The following is a 25,447-nucleotide window of genomic DNA, read 5'->3' on the forward strand; positions in this document are numbered from 1 at the left end:
CCGGTGCGGGGGCGGACCGGCGGTGGGTAGTGGTTTTGGGGAGGGCGGGCCGGCGTGGCGGCGCGGGCCGGCCGCAGGCAGCGGGGGCTGGTGGCTCAGGGGGGGTAGAGTTTGATGATAAACTGGAGGCCCTTGATTTCGTATCCAACGGCTGGAAAAACTAATGACCAGAGATGAAAAAGTCAGTCGACTGATGTGTAGCCTCACCCTGCACGTACACATGCACGCATGCAAGACACGCACGCATGCAGGCGTGCAACACTGACACGTACACATAACGTACACATTCATGCACGCATGCAGGCGTGCAACACTGACATGTACACACGCACGCATGCTGGCGTGCAACACTGACACGTACACATGCACTCACGAACACACGCACGTACGCACCCATGCATGCAACACTGAAACGTACCCTTGCACGCACGCAACACTCGCACGTCTGCATGCACACAGCACACGACGCAAGACACACGCTCAACCTATACGTGCATGCACCCTTTGTTAAGGACATGGATTGTTATGGGTATTAATCAATCTTATCTGTGATAAGCAGAACATTGATGTTTGCAGCGGTCTTTATGAATCACAACGTATCGAACGGGCTATCAACATAGTAGGCTTATCTACATGAAAAAGATGATGTCACACTCAATGAACAATCATCAGTTTATGAAATGCCCGCTTCTGACCGCCCTGGTCCAACAAAGGTTCCTCTGTTGTGTGCTGCCTGCGTTGGGTCACTGACATGCAGGCCATGCACCCAAAGAGCCCACACGTCAGTGGAAGAACGGTGCGGTGTCCTAGGTCAGAATCGAGGGTGCCACTCGCTGCACGCCCAGCTGAACACGCCTCCGTGCCGCATTCAAACGCCTCCATGAAACCCGCCCGTGTGGAAGCCGAGAAACCCACTCTGGACACATGTTCGTTCATGACCGAGCCGGCATTAAACGCAACACCGGCCGAGCTCCTCCCGTTCGCTGTCTATTTAATCTCCTATTTAAACGAGGCCAAACGCCGGCCAAGAATCGCACACCTCCGCCGCTCCCCTATCTCCTCCACCATTTTGTCCACTCTTACAATGGCTTACGAAGAGTAGTTATTCCGCATCCAAGCCGGCTGGGTAGCCCGCCGGATACGAGCTATGCAGCTCGTTGATCCACCTCCCTCCCCTTGCAAAACGGAGCCAGTTGCCGCCCCAAGCCGGCGCGCGCTTCAGCAACTCGCCACTCCAGGCTAGCTCGACGAGGAGCAGCGCACGGGCGTCGTTGCTGCCGTCCATGCCACCACCTCGTACCGCGTCTCCCGTTTCTGTGGACGAGACTCCCATGCCGGCGGCCGCGCCATGCAAGCAGCGACAGAAGCCGGGTGTGCAGAGAGCGACGAGTCGGTGGCCAGCGCCTCCGCGTCTGCCGCCATCATCGAGGAGAAGTAGAACACGGGAGGCCGCTACCGCTTCGGTCCCATGAAGGCCACCGTGGAGGCGACGTCGGCATACACAGCAGGTGTCTTGCCGGATCCTTTTGTTGCGAGGACCTTCGTCGACCCCGCATGGGCTCCACGGAAGAGGGTAATGTTAGGATGAACTCGAGCCGGTGCCGACCATGGCGAAGTAGTGGCCGGTGATGAACTCGAACCGGTGCCGGCCACCATCATCTTTGGCACTAGCCAATGAGATCGGTTGGGCAGTGGGGAATCGAGCCATCCTTTGCGCTGAAGCATATACCTCCGGGGCTCCCGGCAGTCCGGTGATCGTGTTGCCGGACATGAGGAACACAAATCAACCGACGGGCGACCATTTAGGCCAGGTATTATATACCTGTGCTGTCCAGAACTAGCACCGTGTAGTTCATTTGAATGTAATGAAATTTGTCATGTTTGTATGAAAATCCGGCATTTTATATGATTTTCATCGTTGTTTATATGAAATATTAGTTTGTCTACGTGTTTGCGTGAATTTCGTCCGGTTGGATGGCGTAATTTGTGGGTCGCCGGTCGGTCTGCGGGTGGCTCGGGCGGTGTTGTGGGAGAAAAAAACACAGCTCATGCGAGCTCGTCTCCAACGTGCGTGCTGGAGGATGCATGACAGCATGAGCACCCGAGCCATTCCTCACTCATCGGTGGCAAAGGCACCGGTGGACAAAAGGGTCGCCAATAGTTTGGCTACCGCGGACAAGATCCAAACAGCCCCTCCCAGAAGATTCAAATTAATCCCTCGTTCGCCGTGGAATTTTGCCATGTGTTGTTTTCATGGACTAGCAAGATGCCCGTGCATTGCACGAAACATCAAGATACATTTTTTTACAAACTCCCGCATGCATGCAAGGGATAGTTAATGTCCTCCTTTGCTAGTACCACGAGGCAGACACCATTAATATTGCATCGATTGATGTTAGTGGCCTTGTATATCTGCAAATTGTAATTTTGATAGTGGCCCCTTTGAAAGTGTCCCTATCCCTAAGTGGTTTTGGTAATTCCTAACAACATATAGCTCATTGAGGTAACATAATTCCAAGACAAACATTTTAGGAAAAGCTCAATGAATGGCATGGCATGGATGAGGAAAGTGGATCCCTCAAAATTCTAAGGATAAAAAGATTGGCTCAAGCTCAAAAGCTCAAGACTCTACATTTTATATTTTAGTGATCCAAGATCACATTGAGTCTATAGGAAAAGCCAATACTATCAAGGAGGGATGAGGTGTTGCTTAATGAGTTTCTTGCTTCAAGTGCTTAGTGATATGCTCCAAAAACCCTCAATTACTTTCTCATATCCACATATGACCTAAACCTAAAGTCAAACTCGGCCCCACCGATTCTTTCTATCCGGCGCCACCGAGTTCAGATGTCATAGCCACTGCCACAAACCCTAGGCAAATCGGTCTCACCGATAGGGATCTCGGTCTCACCGAGATGGGATTGTAATATCTCTGTTTCCCTTTGTAACATTTTGGTCTAACCAAAGTGAGCGATCGGTCCCACCGAGATTGCAATGTAAAGTCTAGGTTTCCCTTTCGTAACATTTCGGTCCCACCGAAAAGAGCGAACCGGTCCCACCGAGTTTACCTGACCAACTCTTTGGTTAGCTTATTACCAAAATCGGTCTCACCGAGTTTGTGTAATCGGTCTCACCGAGATTAAGTTATGCCCTAACCCTAACCATATCGGTCCTACCGAGTTTCATGTCGGTCCCACCAAAAATCACTAACGGTCACTAGGTTTACTAAATCGGTCTGACCGAGTTTGTTGATTCGGTCCCACCGAGATTGGTAAATTGCGTGTAACGGTTAGATTTTGTGTGGAGGCTATATATACCCCTCCACCTCCTCTTCATTCGTGGAGAGAGCCATCAGAACGAACCTACACTTCCAACTTACCATTTCTAAGAGAGAACCACCTACTCATGTGTTGAGGCCAAGATATTCCAGTCCTACCATATGGATCTTGATCTCTAGCCTTCCCCAAGTTGCTTTCCACTCAAATCCTCTTTATACCAAATCCAAATCCTGTGAGAGAGAGTTGAGTGTTGGGGAGACTATCATTTGAAGCACAAGAGCAAGGAGTTCATCATCAAAACACCATTTGTTACTTCTTGGGGAGTGGTGTCTCCTAGATTGGCTAGGTGTCACTTGGGAGCCTCCGACAAGATTGTGGAGTTGAACCAAGGAGTTTGTAAGGGCAAGGAGATCGCCTACTTCGTGAAGATCTACTGCTAGTGAGGCAAGTCCTTCGTGGGCGACGGCCATGGTGGGATAGAAAATGTGGCTTCTTCATGGACCCTTCATGGGTGGAGCCCTCTGTGGACTCGCGCAACCATTACCCTTCGTGGGTTGAAGTCTCCATAAACATGGATGTACGATAGCACCACCTATCGGAACCACGGCTCAAAAATCACCATGTCTCCAAATTGCGTTTGAAATCTCCAAACCCTTCCCTTTACATTCTTGCAAGTTGCATGCTTTACTTTCCGCTGCTCATATACTCTTTGCATGCTTGCTTGAATTGTGTGAAGATTGCTTGACTTGTGCTAACATAGCTAAAATTTGCCAAAGACTAAAATTGGGAAAAGGTTAAGTTTTTAATTGGTCAAGTAGTCTAATCACCCCCCCCCCTCTAGACATACTTCCGATCCTACAAGTGGTATCAGAGCATTGGTCTCCATTTGCTTTGATTTCCATAGCTTTTGGTGGTCATAGCCTTGGTTTCACAACCTAGGAGAGTATGGCATCTAGCGAGGGAAATTATCACCGTAGAGGTCCTTACTTTGATGGTACTAATTTTGCTAGTTGGAAGCATAAGATGAAAATGCATATTCTCAGACATAACCCCGCCGTTTGGGCTATTGTGTGTATTGGCTTGCAAGGTGAATTCTTTGATGGGAGAGAACCAAACCGTGAAGCTAGCGCAGAAGAATTGAAGATGCTGCAATACAACGCTCAAGCTTGTGATATTCTCTTCAACAGATTGTGCCCTGAAGAATTCAACAAAATCAGCCATCTTGAATGCAAAGGAAATTTGGGATACTTTGATTGATATGCATGAAGGTACTGACTCCGTCAAGGAATCCAAGTTGGATGTGCTCCAAAGTCAACTTGACAAGTTCAAAATGAAGGATGGTGAAGGTGTCGCTGAAATGTACTCTAGGCTTGTTCTTATCACAAATGAGATTGCGGGCTTAGGAAGTGAAGAGATGACCGACAAATTCATCATCAAGAAGATCCTAAGAGCATTGGATAGAAAATATGATACTGTGTGCACATTGATCCAGATGATGCCCAATTACAAGAATCTCAAGCCAACAGAAGTCATTGGAAGAATTGTTGCTCATGCGATGTCACTCAAGGATAAGGAGGAACTTCACAACAAGTCAAGTGGTGCTTACAAAGCCTCATGTGAAGTCCCTACATCATCAAGTGATAAGCAAACCTTCAATGAAGAATTGAGCTTAATGGTGAAGAACTTCGACAAATTCTATAAGAGTAGAAGCAAAGAGAGAAGCTCCAAGTCAAGGTCCTACAATGACAAAAGATCTTCCAGTCGAGAGCGCAATTGCTACAATTGTGGGAGACCCGGACACTATTCCAATGAGTGTAAGGCACCCTACAAAAGAAGAGAAGATTCTCCCAAGAGAAGAAGTAGAAGAGAAGAATCACCGCCAAGAGAGAGGAGGAGTAGAGATGATCGTTATGAACGAAGAACATCCCGGAGAAGCAAGGATTTGGAAAGGAAGGACAAGTCATCAAAGAGCTACACAAAACGAAGACATCAAGCTCATGTTGGTGAATGGGTATCCGGTTCCGACTCTGAACATCACTCCGAGAGAAGCTATCACTCTGACTCCGAACATACTCAAGATGAAGGTGTTGCTGGTCTAGCACTTGTGTCAACCAACTCCTATGACTTATTTGATTCACCAAATGAAGGAATTGGAAGATGCTTCATGGCTAAAGGCCCTAAGGTAACACACCCCGAGTATGTTGATTTCAATAGTGATGAAGATAACTTGTTAGGTGATGATGATTTACTTATTGACAACTCTAGTAATGAATACTATGATGAAACGTCAATTAATCATGCTAATCAAGATAAAATGAATGACGATGATAAGGAGAAAATTGAGCTCCTAACTAAAGAACTAAACACTCTTAAGTTAGCTCATGAAACTATATTAGGGGATCATCGAGAACTTTTGAGGACTCATGAGAAGTTACGCTTTGAAAAGCTCAATATTGAGCAAGAGCATGAGTTCTTAAAGGCAATCAATGATGATCTTCGCAAGAAAAGTTCTTCTTACATTGCCAAGCGTTTACTCTTATCTACCTACATGCCTCAAGTCAAGTCTAGTAACAAAAACAAGAAGGATTCTTCCTCTAGTAGTAATAATAATCATGCTAAATCCAATATTGTTGCTTCTAGTAGTTCTCTTGATTCCACTAATGATTCTCTTAGCCAAGTTACACTTGAGCAAGAAAATATCTTATTGAAGGGAATTATAGAGAAAGGTGTTTACAAGAGCCTTGCCGGGAGTAAGCAATTCGAGGAAATTGTACGCAAGCAAGGAAGGCACCGGAAGAACCAAGGTGTTGCTTTTGAACGAAAGTTCAATGCCAATGGAGTTGAGTGGGAAGAAGATCAATACCCCAAGACAAAGTTTGTTCCTCAACAAGAGAAGTATGATCCTACTTCCTTCAAGGGGACACAAGCTCAAGATGATCTTCCACCACAAGACCACAAGCAAAAAGGCAAGGACAAGCTTCAAGAGGAGATTGATGCATTTGAAGAAGCTCCTAAGGCCTTGGTCAAGTGGGTTCCCAAGACTATGTCAAGTTCTACTTCATCAAGTATGACTACAACTCCAAGGATTCTCATCAAGATGATGTGGATCCTGAAGAAGAAGAACTAGAGAGTTCTTGAGGGTGACTCCGCCAACATACTTCACTCATATCATTTTGGCAAGGACAAGTGCAATCAACTTCCACATCTTGCACTAGTTCAAGGAGTCACAAACCCTCATGTTGGTAAGGCAATGGACAAGGTAACCTAATGCTTTCATGGACATCATCTTGTGTGTGCATCACTCTATGTCTATGGATATACTTGTTTGTTCCTTGTGGGACTAACCCATGTAGGTATTGAAAGTGCAACTCACTCCAAAGGATTGCTCCAAATGATCTTCATCAACATTGAGCATCCGCATCTTCAACACCTACATGAAGTCATCATCGACAAAACCCAAGGTTAGTTCATCCCTCTTAGGAGGGATCTCACATCTAGGGGGAGCTTAACTCTAAGAAATGAGTCAAAGCAACTCTAATGGTGTGAACACATCAATGCATTATGTAAAAGTGGTAACCCCACTTGAGCTTAAACGATGAGTATGACCTATGATCAAATTTTCTCATTTGACTCCTAAGTCAATATACTCATATATAGATGACCTAGTCATCGCCAATTGTTTGATAGATGCTAGAATTGGTTGTGCATGCTTTGCCACATATTTCATTTGCCATTTTATTGTGTGAGAATGTTGGTTGCATATTTTACTCATTCGAGGACATCCACTTGTTGCTTTGATTGATTGGCTCCTTTTTCTTTTGCCAAGTGGATGAACAAGAATGCCTAAGAACCTTCTCTAGCTATCTATGCTTTTCTTGTCTCAAACTCTATTCATGCCACATCACAAAATTTGATCAAGTCAGATTTGAACCACTTTGTGTGAGGAGCACTCGGATTCCCCGATTCGCCATAGACTTAAACTTCCAAAACTTCTTTGTGTGTTGCGGTCTGACCGATTCTTCCATTTCGGTCATACCGAGATCACTAAGTCGATCTAGGTTTTCATCTCGGTGCAACCGATTTGAACTTTTTGGTCTCACCGAGTTGCTGTAACTGTCAATAGTTATGCATCTCAGTGCCACCGAGTTGTTCCACTCGGTCACACCGACAGGATCGGGCTATATATACTCACGGGCAAAAATTTGGAAACTTTCTCCAAACCCCTTCGCTCGCGCATAGCTCGCTCTACGTCCAAGGTCTCCGGATCGTCGACTTTGTCGCCAGCCGCTTCCAGTCGCTGGTCTCCACCGTCGTCAACGGAATTCAACCCCGCTGTTGCCGCCGTAGCGAGTTCATCGCCAAACTAGGGTATGGACTCGATCACAGTGCTATCCCCGTCCGATTCCTAGCACATTTTGTTCATCATGATTCTTGCCATGATTGAAACGGTTCTATCCAGTCAAAACAATCCATAGATTAGATGTGAATTGAAAATTTAGGGTTAGGTTTTCGCCGAAACCATCTCGGACCCACCGAGTTATAAAACTCGGTTCCACCGATTCGGCTAAGGCCATTGCACAAGTGATTTTCGGTCTGACCTCAAATTGCAAATCGGTGTGACCGAGTTCAGAACTCTGTGAAACCCTAGCAGTCTCGGTGCCACCGAACTGTGACTCGGTCTGACCGAGTTCACTAGTTTAGGTTCCAAAATCTGCTTCGGTATCACCGAGTTTGCAAATCGGTTGATCCGAAATGCTTTCTATGGAAAACTAAAACTAAGTTTTTGGATCATTCTTTTGCAAAACCTCTATATTTTGTGATGCTCATCCATTCTATCTCATCTACAACTATTCACAGGGTCAGCAGTCAGTGTTTGCAGCATGTCAGACCAAAGTGACAGCCAGAACAGGGAAGAGGAGCAGGTTCACATGAGTGAGGGCACTAGTCCCTCTAGCACCTCAGATGATGGCAGCAGGAGCACCCCAAGCAACTTGCCCAAAGCTGCCACCAGGCCCAGAAGGAAGAGAACCTCAGACTCTGAGGATGAAGACTATGTGGCAAAAGAGGATGAGGCCACTTCCAAGAAGATAGTGATCAAGAAGGAGTATGGCTCAGCTGCAGCCACCAAGCCAGGACTAAACAGGAAGGTCCCTGCCAAGAGGACACCTATGCTGAAAGTCAGAGCTTCAACGCAAGAACCTGAGAAATCTGATCCCAAAGAGGCTGGTGCTCCATCACCCAAGGCACAAAAGCTTATGGGTGATGCTATTAGGTCAGGGGCTGCATCATCAAAGCCCAAAGAAGCACCCAAAGCTGCCTCCAAGGCCAAGTCTACACCTAAGGAATACCAGGAGCATACCAGCTGCTGAGAAGAATAAGGCCCCAGTGCCTGAAGTTGCTGAAGAAGAAGAAGATGAAGGACAAGTTCTGAGGAAGCTGAAACCTAAGATTCCAGACCACAATGATGCTCATCCAGTGGCTGAGAACATGAAGCTGAGGAAGGATGCAGGGCTCAGACAGTGGAGATTGTCTGATCCTTATGCAATCAGGAGGAGGACTGCTGTTGACTATAGGTTCCACACTAAGGAACAGCGGGATTTCTATGAGACGGTGTTGCTGGACAAGAAACCCATAGTTTGTGACATGAGGTGGGTGGACTGGAATAAAATGAAGGCGAATGAGGAACACTACCCAGGAGTGTTTGATAGCTTCAAGGCTTGTGGATTTGATGACTTTGTTGGACAGAAGTTCACAAAGTGGAATAATGAACTCGTAATGCAATTCTACTCCATAGCTCACTTTTATCCTGATGGCAGAATAGTCTGGATGTCTAAAGGTACAAGGTACCAGTCCACAATTGAAGAATGGGCCAAACTGATCAATGCACCAGAGGAGAAAGAAGATGACTTGGATGTCTACTCCAAGAAGAAGATGGATCACAACTCTATGTCACACATGTACAAGGAGATACCAGATAAAGCTCTTGAGACTCACAAGTTTGGGTCTGTCCATTATCTTCTGTCAGGACTGCCAACGATCAACTGGATCCTTAGGCACACTCTCTTGCCCAAGTCAGGTGACCACAACATGATCAGAGGGCATGCAATAAACTTGCTACACATATTTGATGTGCCTCAGAAGTTCAAGGTCATGAGCCTCATAGTTGAGACCATCAAGAGGATAGCAACAGACCAGAAGAGAAGTTGTGGGTATGCCCCACAGATCCAGGAGCTGATCAACTCTAAGATGGGCACAGGGACATACTTGTTAGATAAGGAACACTTTGCTATATATTCAGATTTTGAGGACAACCAAGTAGTCATGAATGAAAATGAACCATCTTCAGTGCAGGCACAAGAGAAGAAGGAGAAGGCTGCCAAGATGCCAACTATAGAGGAGGCATCTGAGTACTTTTTAAAGAGCAAGTAGGACCAGCTTGGTTACTTAATAGCATCAACTCTGAGGATTGAGAAAGGGTTGGCCACCCTAACTCAAAACCAGGAGAGCCTGGAAGGAATCATGGAACAAAAATTCTATGACTTAGATGTGAAAGTAATTGAGATCCAGTCTGTTGTGGAGCAGCTTCAGGATGATATGCAGGAGAGGAAGGGCAAGACAACCACAGATGCATTTGCCAGAGTGCCTAGAGCTCAGAGATCAGTTGCAGTGCCAGTGACAGACACCAGAGCCACTTCATCTGCACCAGCTACAGCTCCAGGGCAACCAGCTCCAGCACCTACACCTCCAGCTCCGTCCACATCAACAGAAGCCTTCGTCCTTGGAGTCATATCTACACCACCACATCAAGACCAAGCCTGAGAGACGAAATAGTACTATGCATTTTCTATGAACTTTTTGGTAACTTGTTGCCAAAGGGGGAGAAAAATGTATAGATCATAGGCTTCGAGAGAGAGAGTTTGCTTTTGTTCTCTCTTGTCTTTGTGGTTGAACTTTATTCGCTTTTGCTTGCTTGAGATACTACGTTATTGTCTGTGTGATACAGTGATGATCATGTGTTTGATCATATGCTACCTTAATGCTTGTTAGATGACAATATCTCATTTATCCTTATATGATCATTCACTTTGCTTGGTGATGAGTGCATGTATTCAATCTTCATTATTTTGAGCGCTCCACCAAGATGTATGTGACATGGAAGAGTAACCCATGAGCCTAAATCCTTGTGCATTTGCAGTCCAAAGCAAATCTTAAACTGTGCACAAATTTAGGGGGAGCTCTTGCTTATCACATACTTCTCAAAGTGACGATGTTTTTCAATCTTATTATCATTTGTCGAAGCTTTGATCTATATGTTGTCATCAATTACCAAAAAGGGGGAGATTGAAAGTGCAACTATCCCTAGGTGGTTTTGGTAATTCCTAACAACATATAGCTCATTCAGCTAACATCATTCCAAGACAAACATTTCAGGTAAAGCTCAATGAATGGCATGGCATGGATGAGGAAAGTGGATCCCTCAAAATTCTAAGGATAAAAAGATTGGCTCAAGCTCAAAAGCTCAAGACTCTACATTTTATATTTTAGTGATCCAAGATCACATTGAGTCTATAGGAAAAGCCAATACTATCAAGGAGGGATGAGGTGTTGCTTAATGAGTTTCTTGCTTCAAGTGCTTAGTGATATGCTCCAAAAACCATCAACTACTTTCTCATATCCACATATGACCTAAACCTAAAGTCAAACTCGACCCCACCGATTCTTTCTATCCGGCGCCATCGAGTTCAGATGTCATAGCCACTGCCACAAACCCTAGGCAAATCGGTCTCACCGATAGGGATCTCGATCTCACCGAGATGGGATTGTAATGTCTCTGTTTCCCTTCGTAACGTTTCGGTCTAACCAAAGTGAGCGATCGGTCCCACCGAGATTGCAATGTAAACTCTCTGTTTCCCTTTCGTAACATTTCGGTCCCACCGAAAAGAGAAAACCGGTCCCACCGAGTTTACCTAACCAACTCTCTGGTTAGCTTATTACCAAAATCGGTCTCACCGAGTTTGTGTAATCGGTCTCACCGAGAATACGTTATGCCCTAACCCTAGCCATATCGGTCCTACCGAGTTGCATGTCGGTCCCACCGAAAATCACTAACGGTCACTAGGTTTACTAAATCGGTCGAGTTTGTTGATTCGGTCCCACCGAGATTGGTAAATTGTGTGTAACGGTTAGATTTTGTGTGGAGGCTATATATACCCCTCCACCTCCTCTTCATTCATGGAGAGAGCCATCAGAATGAACCTACACTTCCAACTTACCATTTCTGAGAGAGAACCACCTACTCATGTGTTGAGGCCAAGATATTCCATTCCTACCATATGAATCTTGATCTCTAGCCTTCCCCAAGTTGCTTTCCACTCAAATCCTCTTTCTACCAAATCCAAATCTGGTGAGAGAGAGTTGAGTGTTGGGGAGACTATCATTTGAAGCACAAGAGCAAGGAGTTCATCATCAACACACCATTTGTTACTTCTTGGAGAGTGGTGTCTCCTAGATTGGCTAGGTGTCACTTGGGAGCCTCCGAGAAGATTGTGGAGTTGAACCAAGGAGTTTGTAAGGGCAAGGAGATCGCCTACTTCGTGAAGATCTATCGCTAGTGAGGCAAGTCCTTCGTGGGCGACGCCCATGGTGGGATAGACAAGGTTGCTTCTTCGTGGACCCTTCGTGGGTGGAGCCCTCCGTGGACTCGCGCAACCGTTACCCTTCGTGGGTTGAAGTCTCCATCAACATGGATGTATGATAGCACCACCTATCGGAACCACGACTCAAAAATCACCGTATCTCCAAATTGCGTTTGAAATCTCCAAACCCTTCCCTTTACATTCTTGCAAGTTGCATGCTTTACATTCCGCTGCTCATATACTCTTTGCATGCTTGCTTGAATTGTGTGAAGATTGCTTGACTTGTGCTAAGATAGCTAAAATTTGCCAAAGACTAAAATTGGGAAAAGGTTAAGTTTTTAATTGGTCAAGTAGTCTAATCACCCCCCCCCCTAGACATACTTCCGATCCTACACCCTTGTATATAAAAATGGAGGGAGAAAGATGAGAGATAAGGTGAGGAGGAGTGGGCGTGGTGGTGACTGGTGGTCGGACTGGGCGGAGGCATGGGGATGGACGGTGCATTATGTCTAGGTTTGTATCTCTCTCACACACACTATGTAGGTGGGGGACGTGCACGAAGAGAAGAGGTGCACACATGGCGCACGTACTCCCGTCTCTTTCCCAACCACACCCGCGCGGGTACACGGTGGAGCTCATTTCTGTATGAAAAAGGCAGATCATGTGGTAATTTGGCACGTGTACTGGTTGTCCACTTGGTGGAGGGAGGATCGTCTACCACGGGTGAACAAACAAATTGCGAATTGATGTATTATGTTAAAAAAAGAGACAAACCATGTGGGGCCTTCCTTAGAAGCAAGGCTCTATACACTGGAGTACTTTTGATGTGTCCCGTCAACTCGCAGAACAAGGAGAAGCTTGCTTAGTACGCCGTCTCCCCCGCCCACGGGCGCGGTGGCTCGCGGGATGAGGTGAAGCTTGCTTACGAGTAGTAGTAGTAGTAGTAGTAGTAGTAGTAGTAGTAGTAGTAGTAGTAGTAGTAGTACTCCTACTACTGTACGCCTTATGTCCGCTCCCTCGCCCACGCGCACGGTGGCTCTCGCAGCACGAGGAGAAAATTTTACTCCCTCCGTATAGGTGAGTATTAGGTTGTGCACCGTGACCAAGGAGGAGGAGAAAACAAGAGAACTTAATGTTCATTTGCTAATTAATAGCATTGCATGCGATGAACTAACCACTTCATGTCGTGCTTGATAGTCTCAAGTCATTAAAAGCATGCACACCCCACATCTCTTATTGGTTGATATGTCAAGAAACAAGAACAAGGTAGAATTTAATGCACCGCGCCTAAGTGTTTTGGGATTATTTGGTTTTCATAAGACGACCACACACCTAGACGGAGGGAGTACTACTCCCTCCGTTTACTCCTCGTCCCTACTACGTACCTTGGTTAGTACTCCCTCCATTTACTTATACAAGGCCACTATAAAAAATACATTTTGCATCTATACAAGGCCACAAATAGTAATCGAGACAAAAGTTACTACTCCCTCCTTTCCAGTTTATGGCTCAATTTCAAAATCTCTCCAACCAAGGTAGACGGTGAGTGGTCGAATTAATTTCGTAGTTTGCACAAGTAATTAGTACGCTCGTTTTTCTCAAGAAGTTATGTTTACCGAGGCACTAATTAGAATGAATGCATGAATGACCACTAAATTTCCATGAACTTGTACATGCATTGGTTAGTTTCCTCTTGACACTGCTTGCGTCGGGTGATCTAATGCACCTCGAAATCCAACATGTAATGGTACTACTACTAGTATAGTAGAATTGAGACTTATCAAACGGAAAAACGAATGTTTTTTAGATGAGTCCTATAAACCCTAGTGGGTACGTACTCCGTAAAAACAGATTTTTCCAAAACTAAGTCGCTCCCTTTCATGAATTATGTAGTATACTCCTCCGTCGACGCTCCCTTTCATGAATTCTGTACTTCCTGTCGCCGACATGTGGGACATATAGCAACCGGGTCGACGTGTCAAGCACCAAATAATAGTGCAGAACAGCAGGGGGACGCACCCCACTCGTGCCGGCCCAGTAGTAGTAATGAGCAATGAGACGTCAAATCACAATGCCGCACCTTCCTAGACGGACGAAGCAACCATTATTTCACACTTCGGTTCGCCATCATCTCAAACCATGTAGTATTGCTTCTGCCTCAAGAGGGACACGCGCATCGCCTTGGTACATCATGACACGTGGGACCGCATGACAGGCCATGCTCCCTCGCTGATCGCTCGGTAAAATCACCTTATTTTTACTATACTTCCTCCGTATCGGTTTACGACATGGCATGCACGTCGTTCTAGGTTGAGAATTTAACTGGCTATATATGTGATGAACAGTACTCCAGCCTTTTAAAAAATGTATACTTTTGTACAGTAGTACTATCGATGGATTGCACCGTGGAGCAAAAATTGAAATTAAAAAAAAGGTGGTACATATAGAGAGCGCTCGTCGCCAAGTTATGCATATAGTACTATTAAAAAACCTAGTACGTGCTTAATTGGGTGCTAAATTATATTAAATAAATACTAGTAGTATGTATCATACTGAGGAGTTAAAGTAACGAGAAGAAACATAACATAGTTCTGCTGGGGCTCAGCACAACACACCCCTCAAATTCAACTAAGTACACCTGAAATTAAACTATGCAACTAATCCGATGGACACTGCATTAGAACCACCATGAGCAACGATACTAACACCTTACTCACTCGGAGGAGTCCTCGTCCATGTCCTCGACTTCGTCCTTGTCCCTCTTCCTCTTGGCTGAGACTTCTTTGCTTGAACCGCACACTTGGCTCTTGCTCTTCATCCAACCCTTGTAGATATTGAAACAAAGGTAGCAATCCATTGCAGCGTAGTGGATGTGGTCTATATCTAGTACATTTCGCTGCCATGCATGACGATGAAATGTGTAATGAGGTTTCTCCAGTTTACCGTATGAAGGATGAACCATGGCTCCTGCCAGGGTCAGCATTGAAGGCTGGCCATCGAAGGGCAGCGGCCGATTCTTCTGGAGGTCAAAGGGGTTGCCTACAACAAGGCCTATCCGACGCAGGACTTCTTTGTCGTTACCAAAGTCTACAGTAACAAATTTGACTAGGTTGCTCTCGAGGAAGTTCTTAAAATCCAGGCATTCAACGTCGGCATGGCATATGTGGTAGACCAAGCATAACTCATGCACACAAACCTGGATCACGGCGGGCTTCTTCCTCTCTTCTTCCTTTAGATCCTTCTCTCGTCCCAGGACTGTGGTGTACTCAACATCTAGCCCATCAACCCGCTCATCATCTAAGACTTCGAACATGCGTCTGAAGCGAGAAAGGCATCCTTTCACCGTCGCGGAAGAACGGGTGTAGATGACATCAAACTCATCGCCGGTGATGGTTCTAACCTTGTACTCACCGCCGATCGTGGAGATTTGGGACGCCATGGATTTGGGAGGAGGGTTAGGATTAGTGGAACTGCCGTAATGTGAATGGACGGGACGACTAGGAGCGAACCGACGTAGTATTGAAGGACGTGCAGGGACGAGTAGGCGCGAACTGCCAGCGTGCGAACGGTAGGGTAGTGGCTTTCCATTCTCCCATGATACGGGCTTCCGAGAGCCCTTGGATCTGAGATCGAACGGTTGCATGGCGTGATTCTAGACCTATGGGTGAATATCCTATCCTGGAGGGTTATTCTGCAAATTTTCAGCAACTTAGCATGCGACCGTTTGATCTCAGATTCAAGGGCTGCCAGCAGCCCATATCATGGTTGCGCCTACCACGACCGTCGCGTCGCTCGCGCAGTCGCGCCTTTGGAGATTTAACACGGTGCGTTAGGCTATCTGATGTTGGCATGTCATACATAGTCATCACTTAGTCACTCATACTACAACAAGGTTAGCTATAAGGTTGGCTATAAGTGTATTTATTTATTTTTACTCCTCTCTATCTCTTTCTTCGTACTCCCTCCGTCCCATAATATAATAAAGTTTTTGACACTAGTGTAGTGCCAAAAACGTTCTTATATTATGGGACAGAGGGAGTACTAGTATTTATTGCATTTGCCAAGGAGTGACCTCTTCTAATGAAATGGTGTTGCTAAGTTTGCTTCATTTAATTAGCTATAGACTCAAAATTGTCTTTTCACCTAGGTACACGCGCTTAGCACCGTTTCTTCCTTGGGTCACCAAACTTGCCACATCAGACTTTATGTCGATGTGGCAAGCTTAGCACCTGTAGGAGTAAGTAAGTACTACAATAGTGGGCTATAAGCCCGCTTTACATGGCATTTTTGCATGTGTGGCGGAAAGAGACAAGGAAAAAGAGGAGAAGTGGGCTCTCATGCAAGAGCCAGCCTCAACTACATGGTGGAGCATTGGGAGAGGCACCTGTATGGAGGTGGTCAGGAATCGGGAGACTCACGCCGGTCGTAGCGCCGCAATTAAAATGAAAATGGCAAGTCAAATCATAGGGCCCCACCTGTCCAGCAGTAACTTGCTGTCAAATCACACAGCCCTACGTTTGTAGCAGCCTACTCCCTCGTCTTCTCGCGTCTCTGTCGAACCGACTAGGCGGAACTACCCCGCCTACTGCGCAGGAAAAGCCCCGCCCTCGACTTTTAAATACAAGTATATCCGCTTAAGAATCCAATGATATAGTAGTACTTTTTGTGACATCCTAGTAACGTGTATTTAGTTAGTCAAATGGATGACCTAGAACTACGTGCATGCCCTATAAACCAAGACGCCTAAAAATAAAAAACCGAGACGGAGAGGGTAGTTCAGCATGTATCTTTTTAGATCAATATAGTCGGGATTCACCAAGGAGCAAAACCGAGTGGTAGGCTGCTCCTGTCGTGTTGGCGTAGCAACTCAAGCAGGGTCAGTCCACACACGAAATGGAGACACGCTTAACAGGACCCCTTTGGCCGACAAGTGGCTCATACACCATCTTGTTCCACGTGTGATGCACCAAATTACAGTTCGGAGCAGCGGTTGGAACTGGAGGCACCCCGGTCGTAGCGCCGCAGTAGTAGAAAATGAGCGACGAGGGGTCAAATCACAAAGCCCCACCTTTCCCGCATTAAGCTGGACAGATGAAGCAACCATAATTTTACTCGGCGCAAGAGCATAAAGAAAATAGAAAACAATGATGCGTGCGGCAGCTACCTAGGGCACCCTAGGGTAGGGTAGGAGTCTCCACTACATATCCTTTTTTTAAAGCGCCTCCACTACAAATCGGCTTCTCCCTCATCCTCTTGAAGAAAACCGATGATGAGTGTAGCGGTAGGGTTTGTAGAAGTACTACGGCATGCGGGGCCACGTCTTAGTAAACGGGCTTGAGTCGACGCATGTGTGGGCCGCTTGGTTTTACGGGAACGAGGCAGCATTTTGGGTTCGGGGACCAGTGGAGATATAGTACGTACAAAAAATTGTGGATGTAGGTTCGACCAAAAGGCAATGATGCATTGAACGCATGAGATTTTGAAACCAAATTATGAATCAATACACACTATAGCATGTAAAGCTTTGAGTCATATATGCATGATGTAGATGTTCGTTTAGTTCTTATAGTTCATCTCATTCAAAATCAATTAGTTTTATAAAAATGTTAAGATTCATGGGGTTGTGCATTGTAAAGCATAAAGTAAAAAACAAATAATGGCAATTCATTTATAAAAAAACAATTATGATACAGAAGATTCTAGAACAAAGGAGAAGTGCTTATGTTTTGAAGTTTGTGCATTATGCTTAAGTTCAACCATGGAGTCTTCTAAATTGTACATGTGGCAGATCTAGTGGAATGTTGATGATATCCAACGGCCAGTAGTGCTCGGATTCGCCATCTCTACATTGTCGGATTAGCTTCATCCAGCGACCATCTTTCAAAGTTATTGGCACACTATATAGTTCTTGTGCCATAGTTGCATGTTTTGGAAAAAAGCTCCTAGTGGGTTGTACTATCTATTTAGGAATAGAAGATGTATACTTGGAAGTTGTAGGGAAAGAGATGACATGGAGCATCTCAATTCCTATGAGTAGGATTTGGAAAAGAGATGTCATTTGGTTCACATCATAGGAACTTTTCTATTGAATCTAGAGATGACATGTATCTCAATTCCTATGAGGAGGGATTAGAAAAGATATCTAACTTGGTTCAGATCATAGGAACTTGTCTATTGAATATACGCTAATGTTTATTTTCCTTTGAAATTAAGGGAGTATAGGAATCCATTCATTTGAACCAAGTGGCTCTAAAGCTATAGAAATGATATCATGTTTATTTCCTTTGAAATGTGGAGTATATGAATCTATTCCTATGAACCAATTGGCTCTAAAGGAAAAAATCCTATACAAATCATATCATATAGAGTTCCTATGATATTCCTCGACACCAAAGGATGGTTGAAATTGATGCGGGTGATACGATGGTCTTATTTTGTAGACTCCTCCCCCATCTTTATAGTTACCTCTCGAAGATGAATGAAATGATATATACAGGGTATTCTACATGTGCAATTTGGTACACAAAAACTCGGTAAAAGTTTGCGAGGTTTGAATTTTCAATAAAGCTATATGCACTGCATTTCGGAATGGAGGGAGCATACGGCAGTTGCTAACACTCACGTGGAAGATTTATGTGTAGGAGGAGTGTCTGTTCTGTTAAATGACATGGCAAAACTGACACTGTCGGATGCCGATCTAACGGTTCTTACGGCGTTCGTCAGGAAAAGGCTTGTGGCGAATGTTTGTCGGATAATGATACAGACACATGCATTGCATTGATACGTGCCCCCTCCCTCTCACGCACATGCACCCTCACGAGTCATGACTCTCCCAAGTCCTCTTGCAGACTCGCATGTCGCACCCACCGTCTATCTGTAGGTAGACGTCACGCACATATGTGCTCTTCACACCCTACCCTCAGAACTTCTAAAAAACAAAAGACATCGCGCACATTTTATTTTAGCTCACACGTCACACACTTATACTATTACTCTTGCGGTGAACGTTCTTTGGGCATAGAATGTTGTACTCTCACGAAGAGAGGAGGTGCACGCATGCACTAGTTCTCTCACACCCACTCACTAGTACACGTAGGAGCGCATTTTTTTGAAGTTGGTACAACAAAATCACTCCACTATATATATAAGCAGGAGCCTTAGCGCTTGGTTTACTAGGGTTCCTCTCATTCACTCTCTCATGCTCTCCAGATCTAAGCAAGACATAGGTGGACACACTCTCTCGCAGCTCACGGCTGGTCACAAATCCGGCCGGACAACCTCGACTGGGGCAGGGGTGTAGGTGCATCGTTCACGCTGTCATCGGCGGAGAGGGAGGAGACCAACGGCTGCCTGCGCGTCCCGATCAGCGGCCGTGTCGTTCTCTACAAGAGAGCGCCGGCTCGGGAGTGCCTCCAACCCCTTCTTCCTCCCTGGGGTATTGTTGATGGAGAACGCAGTAATTTCAAACAATTTCCTACGATCACGCAAGATCATGGTGATGGCATAGCAACGAGAGGGGAGACTGTTCGTCCACGTACCCTCGTAGACCGTAAGCGGAAGCGTTATGACAACGCGGTTGATGTAGTCGTACGTCTTCACGATCCGACCGATCCAAGCACCGAACGTACGGCACCTCCGAGTTCAGCACACGTTCAGCTCGATGACGATCCCCGGGCTCCGATCCAGCAAAGCTTCGGGGATGAGTCCCGTCAGCACGACGGCCTGGTGATGATGATGATGTTCTACCGGCGCAGGGCTTCGCCTAAACTCCGCGACGATATGACCGAGGTGGAATATGGTGGAGGGGGCACCGCACACGGCTAAGGAACGATCCGTAGATCAACTTGTGTGTTATGGGGTGCCCCCCTGTCTCCGTATATAAAGAAGGGAGGGGGAGGTGCGGCCGGCCCCCTTGGGGTGCGCCTGGAGGAGTCCTACTCCCACCGGGAGTAGGACTCCCCCCTCTTGCCTTGGTGGAGAAGGAAAGGGGGGAGGGGAAAGAGGAAAGGGGGGCGCCGCCCCCCCCCCTTCCTTGTCCTATTCGGACTAGGGGGGAGGGGGCGCGCGGCCTGCCCTGGCCGGCCCTCCTCTTCTCCCTCATGGCCCACTAAGGCCCATTAACCACCGGGAGGGTTCCGGTAACCCCCCGGTGTTCCGGTAAAATCCCGATTTCACCCGGAACCTTTCCGATGTCCAAACATAGGCTTCCAATATATCAATCTTTATGTCTCGACCATTTCGAGACTCCTCGTCATGTCCGTGATCACATCCGGGACTCCGAACAAACTTCGGTACATCAAAACTTATAAACTCATAATAAAACTGTCATCATAACGTTAAGCGTGCGGACCCTACGGGTTCGAGAACTATGTAGACATGACCTAGAACCATTCTCGGTCAATAACCAATAGCGGAACCTGGATGCCCATATTGGTTCCTACATATTCTACGAAGATCTTTATCGGTCAAACCGCATAACAACATACATTGTTCCCTTTGTCATCGGTATGTTACTTGCCCGAGATTTGATTGTCGGTATCCAATACCTAGTTCAATCTCGTTACCGGTAAGTCTCTTTACTCGTTTTGTAACACATCATCTTATAACTAACTCATTAGTTACAATGCTTGCAAGGCATAGGTGATGAGTATTACCGAGAGGGCCCAGAGATACCTCTCCGACAATCGGAGTGACAAAACCTAATCTCGAATTATGCCAACCCAACATGTACCTTCGAAAACACCTGTAGAGCACCTTTATAATCACCCAGTGTTGTTGTGACATTTGGTAGCACACAAAGTGTTCTTCCAGTAAACGTGAGTTGCATAATCTCATAGTTGCAGGAACTTTGTATAAGTCATGAAGAAAGCAATAGCAACATACTAAACGATCAAGTGCTAGGCTAACGGAATGGGTCATGTCAATCACATCATTCTTCTAATGATGTGATCCCATTAATCAAATGACAACACATGTCTATGGTTAGGAAACATAACCATCTTTGATTAATGAGCTAGTCAAGTAGAGGCATACTAGTGACTATATGTTTGTCTATGTATTCACACATGTATCATGTTTCCGATTAATACAATTCTAGCATGAATAATAAACATTTATCATGATATGAGGAAATAAATAATAACTTTATTATTGCCTCTAGGGCATATTTCCTTCAGTCTCCCACTTGCACTAGAGTCAATAATCTAGATTACATAGTAATGATTCTAACACCCATGGAGTCTTGGTGTTGATCATGTTTTGCTCGTGAGAGAGGCTTAGTCAACGGGTCTGCAATATTCAGATCCGTATGTATTTTGCAAATCTCTATGTCTCCCACTTGGACTTGGTCCCGAATGGAATTGAAGCGTCTCTTGATGTGCTTGGTCCTCTTGTGAAATCTGGATTCCTTTGCCAAGGCAATTGCACCAGTATTGTCACAGAAGATCTTCATTGGTCCCGATGCACTAGGTATGACACCTAGATCGGAAATGAACTCCTTCATCCAGACTCCTTCATTTGCTGCTTCCGAAGCAGCTATGTACTCCGCTTCACATGTAGATCCCGCTACGACGCTTTGTTTAGAACTGCACCAACTTACAGCTCCACCGTTTAATAAAAACACGTATCCGGTTTGCGATTTAGAATCGTCCGGATTAGTGTCAAAGCTTGCATCTACGTAACCGTTTATGACTAGCTCTTTGTCACCTCCATATACGAGAAACATATCCTTAGTCCTTTTCAGGTATTTCAGGATGTTCTTGACCACTGTCCAGTGATCCACTCTTGGATTACTTTGGTACCTTCCTGCCAAGCTTATTGCTAAGCATACGTCAGGTCTGGTACACAGCATTGCATACATGATAGAGCCTATGGCTGAAGCATAGGGAACATTTTTCATTTTCTCTCTATCTTCTGCTGTGGTCGGGCATTGAGTTTGACTCAACTTCACACCTTGTAGCACAGGCAAGAATCCTTTCTTTGCCTGATCCATTTTGAAGTTTTTCAAAATTTTGTCAAGGTATGTGCTTTGTGAAAGTCCTATTAAGCGTCTTGATCTATCTCTATAGATCTTGATGCCCAATATGTAAGCAGCTTCACCGAGGTCTTTCATTGAAAAACTTTTATTCAAGTATCCTTTTATGCTATCCAGAAATTCTATATCATTTCCAATTAATAATATGTCATCTACATATAAAATTAGAAATGCTACAGAGCTCCCACTCACTTTCTTGTAAATACAGGCTTCTCCAAAAGTCTGTATAAAACCATATGCTTTGATCACACTATCAAAGCATTTATTCCAACTCCGAGATGCTTGCACCAGTCCATAAATAAAATGCTGGAGCTTGCACACTTTGTCAGCACCTTTTGGATCAACAAAACCTTCCGGTTGCATCATATACAACTCTTCTTCTAGAAATCCATTCAAGAATGCAGTCTTGACATCCATTTGCCAAATTTCATAATCATGAAATGCAGCAATAGCTAACATGATTTGGACGGACTTGAGCATCGCTACGGGTGAGAAAGTCTCATCGTAGTCAACCCCTTGAACTTGTCGAAAACCTTTTGCAACAAGTCGAGCTTTATAGACAGTTATATTACCATCAGCGTCAGTCTTCTTCTTAAAGATCCATTTATTCTCAATGGCTTGCCGATCATTGGGCAAGTCAACCAAAGTCCATACTTTGTTTTCATACATGGATCCCATCTCAGATTTCATGGCTTCTAGCCACTTTGCGGAATCCGGGCTCATCATCGCTTCCTCATAGTTCGTAGGTTCATCATGGTCAAGTAACATGACTTCCAGAATAGGATTACTGTACCACTCTGGTGCGGATCTTACTCTGGTAGACCTACGAGGTTCAGTAGAAACTTGATCTGAAGTTTCATGATCATTATCATTAGCTTCCTCACTAATTGGTGTAGTTGTCACAGGAACCGGTTCTCGTGATGAACTACTTTCCAATAATGGAGTAGATACAGTTATCTCATCAAGTTCTACTTTCCTCCCACTCACTTCTTTCGAGAGAAACTCCTTCTCTAGAAAGGATCCATTCTTAGCAATGAATGTCTTGCCTTCGGATCTGTGATAGAAGGTGTACCCAATAGTCTCTTTTGGGTATCCTATGAAGACACATTTCTCTGATTTAGGTTTGAGCTTATCTGGTTGAAGTTTCTTCACATAAGCATCGCAGCCCCAAACTTTAAGAAACGACAACTTTGGTTTCTTGCCAAACCACAGTTCATAAGGCGTCGTCTCAACGGATTTTGATGGTGCCCTATTTAACGTGAATGCAGCCGTCTCTAAAGCATAACCCCAAAATGATAGCGGTAAATCAGTAAGAGACATCATAGATCGCACCATATCCAGTAAAGTACGATTACGACGTTCGGACACACCATTTCGTTGTGGTGTTCTAGGTGGCGTGAGTTGCGAAACTATTCCACATTGTTTCAAGTGTAGGCCAAACTCATAACTCAAATATTCTCCTCCACGATCAGATCGTAGAAATTTTATTTTCTTGTTACGATGATTTTCCACTTCACTCTGAAATTCTTTGAACTTTTCAAATGTTTCAGACTTGTGTTTCATCAAGTAGATATACCCATATCTGCTCAAATCATCTGTGAAGGTTAGAAAATAAGGATACCCGCCGCGAGCCTCAACATTCATTGGGCCACAAACATCAGTATGTATGATTTCCAACAAATCAGTTGCTCGCTCCATAGTTCCGGAGAACGGCGTTTTGGTCATCTTGCCCATAAGGCACGGTTCGCAAGTACCAAGTGATTCATAATCAAGTGATTCCAAAAGTCCATCAGTATGGAGTTTCTTCATGCGCTTTACACCGATATGACCCAAACGGCAGTGCCACAAATAAGTTGCACTATCATTATTAACTCTGCATCTTTTGGTTTCAACACTATGAATATGTGTATCACTACTATCGAGATTTAATAAAAATAGACCACTCTTCAAGGGTGCATGACCATAAAAGATATTACTCATATAAATAGAACAACCATTATTCTCTGATTTAAATGAATAACTGTCTCGCATCAAACAAGATCCAGATATAATGTTCATGCTCAACGCTGGCACCAAATAACAATTATTCAGGTCTAAAACTAATCCCGAAGGTAGATGTAGAGGTAGCGTGCCGACCGCGATCACATCGACTTTGGAATCGTTTCCCACGCGCATCGTCACCTTGTCCTTGGCCAGTGCTCGCTTATTCCGTAGTCCCTGTTTCGAGTTGCAAATATTAGCAACAGAACCAATATCAAATACCCAGGTGCTACTACGAGCTCTAGTTAGGTACACATCAATGACATGTATATCACATATACCTTTGTTCACTTTGCCATCCTTCTTATCCGCCAAATACTTGGGGCAGTTCCGCTTCCAGTGACCAGTCTGCTTGCAGTAGAAGCACTCAGTTTCAGGCTTAGGTCCAGACTTGGGTTTCTTCTCTTGAGAAGCAACTTGCTTGCTGTTCTTCTTGAAGTTCCCCTTCTTCTTCCCTTTGCCCTTTTTCTTGAAACTAGTGGTCTTGTTGACCATCAACACTTGATGCTCCTTCTTGATTTCTACCTCCACAGCTTTTAGCATTGCGAAGAGCTCGGGAATAGTCTTGTTCATCCCTTGCATATTATAGTTCATCACAAAGCTCTTGTAGCTTGGTGGCAGTGATTGGAGAATTCTGTCAATGACGCTATCATCCGGAAGATTAACTCCCAGTTGAATCAAGTGATTATTATACCCAGACATTTTGAGTATATGCTCACTAACAGAACTATTCTCCTCCATCTTGCAGCTGTAGAACTTATTGGAGACTTCATATGTCTCAATCCGGGCATTTGCTTGAAATATTAACTTCAACTCCTGGAACATCTCATATGCTCCATGACGTTCAAAACGTCGTTGAAGACCCGGTTCTAAGCCGTAAAGCATGGCACACTGAACTATAGAGTAGTCATCATCTTTGCTCTGCTAGACGTTCTTAACGTCGTCAGTTGCATCAGCAGCAGGCCTGGCACCCAGTGGTGCTTCCAGGACATAACTTTTCTGTGCAGCAACGAGGATAATCCTCAGGTTACGGACCCAGTCTGTGTAATTGCTACCATCATCTTTCAAATTTGCTTTCTCAAGGAACGCATTAAAATTCAACGGAACAACAGCACGAGCCATCTATCTACAAACAAACATAGATAAGCAAAATACTATCAGGTACTAAGTTCATGATAAATTTAAGTTCAATTAATCATATTACTTAAGAACTCCCACTTAGACAGACATCTCTCTAGTCATCTAAGTGATCACGTGATCCAAATCAACTAAACCATAACCGATCATCACGTGAGATGAAGTAGTTTTCAATGGTGAACATCATTATGTTGATCATATCTACTATAAGATTCACGGTCGACCTTTTGGTCTCCGTGTTCCGAGGCCATATCTGCATATGCTAGGCTCGTCAAGTTTAACCTGAGTATTCCGTGTGTGCAAAACTGTCTTGCACCCGTTGT

The sequence above is a fragment of the Triticum dicoccoides genome, chromosome 4B (genome assembly GCF_002162155.2).
Source record: "Triticum dicoccoides isolate Atlit2015 ecotype Zavitan chromosome 4B, WEW_v2.0, whole genome shotgun sequence".
NCBI lineage: Eukaryota > Viridiplantae > Streptophyta > Magnoliopsida > Poales > Poaceae > Triticum > Triticum dicoccoides.